Source organism: Carya illinoinensis, chromosome 11 (assembly GCF_018687715.1).
Source record: "Carya illinoinensis cultivar Pawnee chromosome 11, C.illinoinensisPawnee_v1, whole genome shotgun sequence".
NCBI lineage: Eukaryota > Viridiplantae > Streptophyta > Magnoliopsida > Fagales > Juglandaceae > Carya > Carya illinoinensis.
Window position 1 is genome coordinate 3,181,920 of NC_056762.1, and position 10,095 is coordinate 3,192,014.

Sequence of the window (10,095 nt, forward strand, 5' to 3'; positions counted from 1 at the left end):
CATGAAGATTCATACCCAGGACATGTTTCGGGATGCACTGTTTAACAGCCACTAGGTGCCAAAGTTGGTATTGCAGCAGCTATACCAAGCTATAAATTACACATCAGCCAAAGTTGCCCCACACATTAATACAATCACATATAGTTATAAAGCCAGTTTAACTTGGCTACATTGAAGGAAAAGCTCCCAATTTTCTCTGTTATTTATAATCCTGAATCCTAATGCATGCAAACCTATATTATATAACCCAGTCAAATCAAATGTGAGAGGCCATTTTCATACAATGGCCTATGTCATCTACCCAAGTTAAACCTCAAAAACCCTTGTTGTGATATATAGTAGTGGGAACAGACATAACTATATTTTTTCAAGCAGACTCTTCACAACTTGTATTATAATAACAGATGAGAACTTACACCAAGGCTGTCATAAATAATTGATGACGTGAAGACATTCAGGATTGCCTCAGCCAGCCATGGAAGCCTGGAAAAAAAGACAAAGGGTTTAGCCCCCCCTTGGCACCAGCAAATCCAACACAGAACATGGCAAAAGCCCAATAAAATATTTACATATTAAATATTCATCATGTAAGGAAACCACATCCAGTAGCTGGAAACACCATAAAGAGTTGAGAAGTTTGTCATATATTGTATACTGGAAGCCAAGTGTCATAAGAGTTCATAAAGTTTTTATGGGAGAGATGAACAAACAAGTGTAGAGGGAGTAATTCAAGTTGATAAGACTTGAATGTCTTCGAAGGCAAATTTCCGATACACCACATGTGAAGTGAAAGTTGAGGAAACCAATTTGGTAGATGATGATAAATAGATAAATTAGAAAGTGGATTGTTAACAAATCTATAACGAACATGGACTTCTAGCTAGTAAGGCTCTCCATTGGACTACCTATCTTAAAGTCTAAATAATAATAAAATGAGGAGGACTTGCATGCATATTATTGCAAACAATTTAACAAATATTTAACAAATAGACTGCTCTATAAAAAGTAAATAAATAACTTTGTGTCAAATTAGTAGTTAACTGCACACAACTCATAGACAATATCTGGAAAATTTCTCTCATTGTGGGTCTAAAACGTAGACAGCATTAGTTTCTTTAACTCATACTTAGCAGTGGGTAGGTTAAGAGGTTATGCAAGATTAGAAGTCTAATAAATGAAGGAAAAGCAAAATGGCAAATAGAAAAATATCATGAGAAGAATAGGTAATTATGTAATAAATAGCATGCACTTAAAGTAGTCAAAAAGGGCAACCCGACATAGTGTGTACATTCTTGTGCATACACAATTTCAGAAGAGGTTAGGCTCCACAAATGCATTAGCGTAATATATAAAATTGAACCAACATGGAAGTAATGAATTTTGTAATTCCTTCCTAAGAAATAACAGGGGTGTCAACAACTGGAAGTTGCATTAACATATAACAGCAACACTCAATCATTGGCCAATCTCAAGTATTTCTCTGGTTTAGAAGTCAAACAACAGAAGCATGCATGAGAGAACAAAACATGTAAATGGAAAATGGGACCAAAAGTGTGTTAATCAGGTCCAATTTAATGCTATAGTGTGAAACAGAGTCAAATCCACATATGCGGGTTATAGCTGAGGCCATTAAACAGAAAGAACTATATGGAACGATCCAAAACATAATGTAACAATATGACACTGCCTAAATTGCCAATAGGCAACCATCACAGAAAATTCCAGACATATAAGCAGATGAAAGGCACATAAAAATGGTGACAAAATGGTCAAATGAGGAAAACTAATAATGTTTATACGGAATGCAGCAATGCACATTGTGGCATTACCTATAACTGTTAATGCTGCTTGAAGAGCTACCAATACCTGCAACTCATGAGGAACATTTGAGCCATTTCACGTGATCTTTTTCCGCAACTCATTCACATCACAATCAGTAAAAACATGAAAAGTAAAACTTGTGATGTACAAACTGATCTAGAAAAAATCATATGTACATGGTAATCTAACAGAACTTATCGTACTATCTAGTTTAAGTAAACTACTTGGGATGGCATAAGCAGACACCCCAGAAGCACAAAATATTTGTTTCCTGCCGTTTCTGGCAAGCGTGCACCATAACTTATAACTCAAACAGGAATCAAATTCTGAACCAGCTTGGATCACAACTAACTCAAAGCCATAAATTACTTGGGTAGGGCGTATCATAACATAATAACAGGGGTGGCCAAAAAGGGGTGAGATTGATCACTGCATAATTACTTATAAGGTAAGGTTTGTGACACAGTTGAAACTCTTACTCCCATATCAATTACTTCTCCAAAAAAAAATCATAGTCTATCATTGCCGAGTATGATAGACTAAGAATTTAATTTGTACTTTTTCGTCAACACAAACTGAATGTTGCATAAAAACAAGTTAATAGTATGTTCATCATAAAGAATAAATAAAATAACAAACGCCCTTTTTAACATCAGTAATGCAGCCCTTCCTACCTCAAGAGATTCGGAGTTATAAAAGAAATGCCATGTGCATGCGCAGAATGCTCCACCAAGCAACGGTACCTGAACCAATCATTATCAATTGCCTCACTAATGAATTCTTTTGAAGGACTTTAAAAATAATTCATTACCACTGAACCGGTATATGGTTGAAATATAAACTGCTTGCTATAAGTACTTGATAGAAATAAATACCACATGGTCAACTTCATCATTGATAAATTTGTCAGTACAACCACCATAAATGCTTGCCACTCATGATAACACATCTATATGGTCAATCTTACAAGGCTGAGAACAATAACTCACCATCCCCCAGGCGAGTCCTTTCCAAGATTCATACCCTGATTGTTCCCCGTATTGCCACACCAAAGCCATCGCTGTAATCCTTAAAAATGAAAATCTACCATTAATAACTATCGACTTGTTTAAGATGACAGTGTAAATCTCGATCAAACTAAAAACAATTTTCAGAAAAAATACCATAATATACAAAATACCGTGTTTCAAAATATCCTATTTTCCTCCACTAAACTAGCACGTTTAGGCTTTTGCTCTTGTATATGTCCCGTATACTTGAGGAAAACTAATAATGTTTAATTGAAGGACTAGCTTAATACGAACTATAGGCTGGCTTCATTGTGAAAATGACACTGAAAAATACAATATTCAGCTTCAAAAAAATTTTACAGAGCTGTAAAATCCTATCCATAAACCCAGCTTACCAACCATATCAGTCACACTAATTCAGGAAAATAGAAGTACTAAGTTCAGAATCAAAATGATAATTAATAAACTGGCGTTAGTATTAAACTATCAAACTTGCAGCTGAAGATAGTTATAACCATGATTTCAGCAACTGATAAAAGGGCATTCAGAATATCCGATAACACTAGGATGTTATAAAAAATTCTTGCTCAGATCGTCAGTCATGGAGGCTAGCGCCGAAGCAAGCACAAATATGTGGCTGAAATGGCCTCCCGATAGATCGACGCCGAACACTTGCACGCTACTCTGCCACCAATTCCCATGCGAAACTCATGAGGTTTGATAGCTGGAAACACTGTACATCAAAAATTCATAACTGGCATGGACAGTTAAATACATAGTTAATGCATACATATTGGAGAACTGTTAGCCAAAAAACAGTGGTCAAAAATATATTCTATCCACTTTTAATCTCCCAAACTAGAACTGTAATTTATGAAACAAAAAGGAAAAACCATTGACAGCAAATACCACTACGATTAAAGATTCAAATAAATCTCAGTCAAGGCAGCAAGAAAAAGAAGAGGATATACAGAGGGTCTTCGATTTTAGATAGCGATAAAATATGTAAATTGCAGGACAACTTTAGTCTTAAGCCAACAAGAAAAAGAGAATAGCTGAAAAGAGACGGCATGCCGATGAAGAAGGAGAGAAAAACCGAGACAAGTAATAGAACCGTGAAGAATAGCTGGTAAATGGATCGACCTTTGCCATTTCAAGCAATAATCAGAGATACAATGACAAGAACTCACAAAATAATTAATATCAAAACAGAAATTTCTTTCAAGAGGCTTATGGCATCTGCCGTGTCCCAGACTATTGGGATTATATAAACTTCTCAACTATATAAAATGCCACACCGCATGATCTGTAGATATAAATCTACCAATCAAAAACGGCTTTATCCTTTCATCTTAAATCTCAACAAATTAAAGCATCACAAACAGAGAAATATGCAATAACAGGGAGGGCAAAAAACCAAAAAACTCAAGCTAGTTTTACCTCACCGTAGAATCTGTATTTTTTCTCCATTTAGCTCACAATAAAGGGAGCGGAACCATACACAGAATTTTGGTAGGGATCAGTGAAGGGACCTAGCAGATACAGCTAGGGTCCAGAAAATCTCCCGAATGCCCAGCGAATCGAAGCATGGATGATAAATCGCAATTCAGGATTGTATCATCACCGTTGACGACCTTCACTGGTTGCTGGTTCATCAATTCCTGGATTCCGGCAGCAAATGGATTTACAAGATTTGATAAATGATGCAGAAATTTTCGGAGGTAGGGCTGTCGGTTTCGCCCAAAAATTGGTATCAATGTGGAAAGATGAAGGCTCGACTGACGCGAACAGAGGGAAAAGGTCCCGCGGGCGCTAACTTGGGCCTATTTATATATCCTGGGTATAATGACAACACTTGTTTGTCACAATAGAATTCAGCTTGTTATGAAAAGGTTTCTCCCTTTAGTGACGACTGTATGTCGTTAGAACAAACACATTGCAGCAGATTTAGACTTATTGTGACGCAAAATATTTTTGGTGATTATTTGTTGCCGATATTGGAAATTTTTATTGAAAATTTTGGTGAGTATTTTTGGAGACAATAATTTTGTGAGAATACATATGTATAAGCGGCAATTTTTCATGTGTGGGAAAAAAAATGGTGGCAAATAGCTGAATTTGTTGTAGTGACTGTTACAGCGCGTTTATTATAGCTAAATGAAAAATAGAAATACAATGGATCAATTTATTAGAGGGCAGTACTCTTGCATGCCCGCCATATTCTTTCTTCATATTTTACAAAAAATTGTATTTTATAAAATCCAACTCGATCTCATTCGCTGTGAGTTACCGTGTGAGGAGAAAGATGATCAAGAAATCAACCCCTCATCTAAAGAGACTATTCCTTTTTAGGTGCTTTTCTTCGTTAATTAATTTTTGTGTGCTATGAAACTAAAAGAGAAATGATATTATAAGAGAAAACGTTGTTATTCAATATTGAAATCATTGAACTTATACAAGTAAATGATATCTATACATATAGGAGTACAAAGGTGGTTTATGTATAGTTTAAGTCATAATTAACGGGTAAGGGTGGTCATAATTGATGGGTGAGGGTGGTCATAATTGACGGCTAAAGATGGTCTTAATTGATGGCTAAATATGGTCTTAATTGATGCCTAAAGATGGTCATACAAATCGGTTTATAACACTCCCCATTTGGATAACCATACATAAAGAATATGTCTCGTTAAAACCTTGCCAAAGAAAAACTCAATGAGAAAAAACTAATGGCAAAAGAAAAAGAGTACAACATTGATATGTATCGCCAAGTGCTTTAAGATTACCTTATTAAAACCTTGCAAAGGAAAACCCAGTGGAATAAAACCTTAGCGAAGGAAAAAGAGTACAATCAGCATAAGTCTTTAATACATTTACTCCCCCTGAAAATGTATACACAACTTTATATACATTTACAATCAGACCATATATACACAACTTTTTATTTTTTTATTTTTATTTTTTCCTCTTACCAAATATCTGGTGTATAGATGATGAGTAGAAATTAGTTTAGGAAGAATAAAATAAAAAATTAAAAAATAAAAATTAAAAAATAAAATAAGTGTGGTGTGTGGGAATGATGAGTAGCAAAACTCTTATATATATATATGCCTCTTACTATTTCAAATAATTTTTTCTTTCATGAACATGCTAACTTTTTATTTCATTGCAATATATATTATTTAAAACGTTTAACGAAAATTATATAATGAAAAACATGAATAACATTAACAAATTAATTAGCAAAAGGCCACAGTATGGTTTTCAGACACGTTTAATCTAAGGAAGGATGATTTTCCTTTGGGAGCAAGTCAATGATGATATAGGATCAACACAAGCTACTAGTTCGAGTACGTAATTTCTCAAATCCTTTTTATTTCCTTTTCTTATATGTAATAATTGAATTGAAAAGGTTGACGGGTTTACTTTAGTTATAAGGTGACGTGGCATTAAGTTTGGCTTATTTTTTATTTTTTTATTTATTTTTTGTTAAAATTACCATTAATTCCAAAGACTTGACTTGACTGTTGCTTGACTCTGGCTCAACATTTTGCTCGAAAGTCCACTTAAGTGAGAAGCTAACTTGTGAGTTCACTCGACACTCGCTCGACAATTGCTCAAGTGGGTAGCCAATCTGTGTGTTCGCTTGACACTCGTGCGACACTCAGCTAGAGCGAGTGCCTATCCTTAACTTCTGCTCGACAAGCACTCGACACTTCACTCAGTGAATATTCAATTTTAGGGCTTCTCACACCGTGGACTATAAATACACACATTTCTCATGTAGTTTTCAACTCTTAGCAGCCATATGATATATATATATATATATATAAATAGAGAGAGAGAGAGAGAGAGAGAGATCATTTTGTGCAGATTCCTGAGTGTTCATTGGGTGTATTAGGGCTTTGGGATTGAGGATTTTTGTGATTGCTCTCTTGTACTCCACCTTTGTTGACTATCATTGGGTCAGTTCTCTGGTTAATGGATTTTTTGTTTAGGCTTGAACACCCCAAGGTAAAGATTTGTTGAGTTTCACTTGATTTCCTGTTGAAATGTCATTCTAGAAGCTTGGCTTGACTGTGGCTTGACTTTGGCTCAATACTTCCTTCAACAGTCTGCTCAAGTGAGAATCCAACTCATGAGTTCACTTAACACCCACTTGATAGTCAGATCGAGTGGGAAGCCAACTTGTGAGTTTACTCGACACCCTATTGATAGTCAACTCGAGCGGGAAGCCAACCCATGAGTTTGCTTGACATTTAGTTTGAGCGAGTGCCTGCTCTAAACGTCTGCTTGACATGTGCTCAATGCTATGCTCGAGCGAGTGTTAAGTTTTAAGGCTTCTCACGCCGTGGACTATAAATACATGCTTTTCTCATGTATTTTTCTACTCTTAAAAGCCATATATATATTTGTGTGTGTATATATATATATATAGAGAGAGAGAGAGAGAGTGTGTGTGTGTGTGTGTGTGTGTGACGCCCCCAAATCCCCATGCATGGACACAAGAAAATCGAGACGTCCGGATGATAACATTACGGGTCACCACCCTAACGTCGAGTGCCAAGTGTGTGTAAAAGCTTCAAATGTGCAAAAAAAGAAATGCAGCGGATAACGAAAGTCATATAACTAAGTACCAAAATATTTTCTTAGTTTAATACAAAACTGTTCAAAACATACATAATAAAATATTACAAAGCACAAATATAGTTTTAAACCAAACAACTTAGCTTAAACTTTAACTCAGAACTCCGGCGGAGCCACATCCTCGGACTCAGCCTCCTCCTCTTCCTTGAACCCTGCACCAAAATCAACGGAACTAAAAATGGTGCCGCTGGTAAGTAAAATCCAAACACCACTAGATAAAAACATATAAAACTCAAACAATATGCATGAAAGAAAAACCAATGCACATGTCCTGTAAAACCATATTTTTCCACGCACGCCAAAAACCCATTTGGCCCAAAAACATATCGCTTAAAACCAAGCCTCTCCATTATCCCAGATAATGGCCCAAACCACCATTTTCCCAAAAAATGGATCAAAAGCCTCAAAACCAAATCTCGCAATTTTCTCATAAAATGGCCCGCATCCAAAAACCATAAAAACAAACCAATTATGCATGCACCATGATCTCCCCTAGGGATAATCCGCACACCTTGGCTCTGTGCCACACCGCAGGTAACGACTACGCGTGTGACACCTAAACGAGCGATGCCCAGACCTGCACCCAGCGCGTACCTAGCCAGACCATCCTCTAGTCCCTGTCATTCTAGGGACCACGGAGTCGACATGACAGCGTTACCGTATCGTGCGATCCGGTCGTCGCCCTGCGACAACCCATGGGATACCACTCAGTATTATCCACTCCCGAGTGACCAGAGGAGCTCCACTGAGATAATAACCCATCCCGACTTGGGCTCGTGAAACACACGCACCCAAAAACCATTTACGCCAACAAAACATGATTTTCTCACTTAAAATAAAATACACATGTATGCAATCTGTAACGCACGCCTCATGGCACCAATAATCAAGCAATCACAAACAACCAAAACCAAGCACTCTGTCCTCAAACCATCCGACCCCCGAATTCCTCGGACTCAGTCCGGAATCAACCAACCAACAGATAAATATTTATTGAATGAGCAAAATATATTTAAATCTAAAAGTAGGGTTTGGAAAATACTTACAGCATTATATGGTATTTTTTGAAAGCTCGCGGCATTGCAAACGGTGAAGGAAAAGTAACGTAACAGTGAAATTTCACCGTGGCCGTGGGTTGTAAAATACCCACTTTTGAACGGGGACAAACCAAAGCTTGAGATTGATAGAAAATAACCTTGAAATATTTATGAAGTTAGTGGAAGTGGAGTTTGGCCGTGGGTGGCGGCGAAAATGGTGGTTGAAGGGCTGAAATACCCAAATCGGAAACTAACTCGCGGGGACTGTTCCGACGACAGGTTGAGGCCGGAAATGGGTGGGTTAGGATGGCAAGGAGTCGGCGATGAAGTGGTGAAGAGGTGGTGGCCGGAGGTGGAGCTACGGCGGCAAATCGGAGCAAAAGCCGTTCGGCTTTGAGTGACTATTCCGGCTAAACGGCGGCTCGGATGGTGGTGAAACTTGGTGGGGGTGATCACCGGCCGGAGGGGAAGAAAACTGGGTGGGTGGTGTGTCACACGGTGGCCGGCGGCAGTGGTTCTGGGTGGGGAGAGAAAAACGAACGGAAATGAGTGTGGAGAGAGAGAGTCGCGCAGGAGAGAACCGGGAGGAAGAGAAAGAAAGAAAGAAAAAGAAGAAAAAGAGAAAGAAGAAAAAAAAAAGATGAGGGAAAAGAAATGAGGTCCAATCCTCACTCCAGAAACCAAAACAGATCCGCCGAAAACGATATTAAAAACCGTAAAACGACTAAATAAATTAAACACAACATCAAATAAATTAAAAACTAATTAAAATAAAATAATTTAAAATAAATAAACCAATATATTAATTAAATTGAAAACAACACTTCAATGAAAATACACGAAAAAACGGGTCATCACAGAGAGAGAGAGAGAGAGAGAGAGAGAGGAGAGAGAGAGAGAGAGAGAGTCCTTTTGTGAAGAATCTAGAGGGTTCATTGGGTGTATTGGGGCTTTGGGATTGAGGATTTTGTGATTGATCTCTTGTGCTCCACCTTTGTTGATAGTGAATTCTTTGAGACCGACCCCGACAGTGGACGTAGGCTCATATTGATTCGAACCACTTATATCTTGGTGTCCTATGTGTGATTATCATTATTTCATTTTCGTTTTTGCTTTCGTTGTTACATTTAAAATTAGGATTTGTTAACCGGCTAATCCACGGGTTGATGCAATCTATTAGATCTAGTATTTTACGTTTAAAATAAATTTACAAAATGATAAACCACATCATTTTGTGAGTTTCCTTTTATATAATCACTTTATGTAACACTTCTCTAGATTAATATCACAATTTGCATGTTATTTTTAACCATTTTAGTATGTTAATTAAAAAGTTATTATTATAAGACAAGATTAGCACAAAAACTAAGGATCAACAAAAAGGAACGAAAGGAAAAGACTTGGGAGCAAAAATGGGAGAGGAATAATTTGAATATGAATATCATGGTCTTTTAAGTTTAGAATAATTTGAAAGGTTGTGTTAATAAAAAATTTAAAAGTTCTAAAAAACTTGTTTCTTTCTCTATTTATATAACACATGCACTTTGTCTTTGTTCTCCTACATATAATTTATTGGAGCT

At 36.9% G+C, this 10,095-nt stretch overlaps 1 long non-coding RNA gene across 1 annotated transcript; it reads right to left on the reverse strand.

Annotated features, from left to right (window-relative positions):
- Positions 1-1,789: 1,789 nt before the first annotated feature.
- Positions 1,790-2,890, reverse strand: LOC122280612. Its single transcript, XR_006229953.1, has 3 exons — positions 2,811-2,890; positions 2,496-2,564; positions 1,790-1,866 (listed from the first exon to the last, which is right to left on the reverse strand). It is a non-coding gene; the product is annotated as an uncharacterized LOC122280612 (long non-coding RNA).
- Between the last annotated feature and the right edge of the window lie 7,205 nt (positions 2,891-10,095).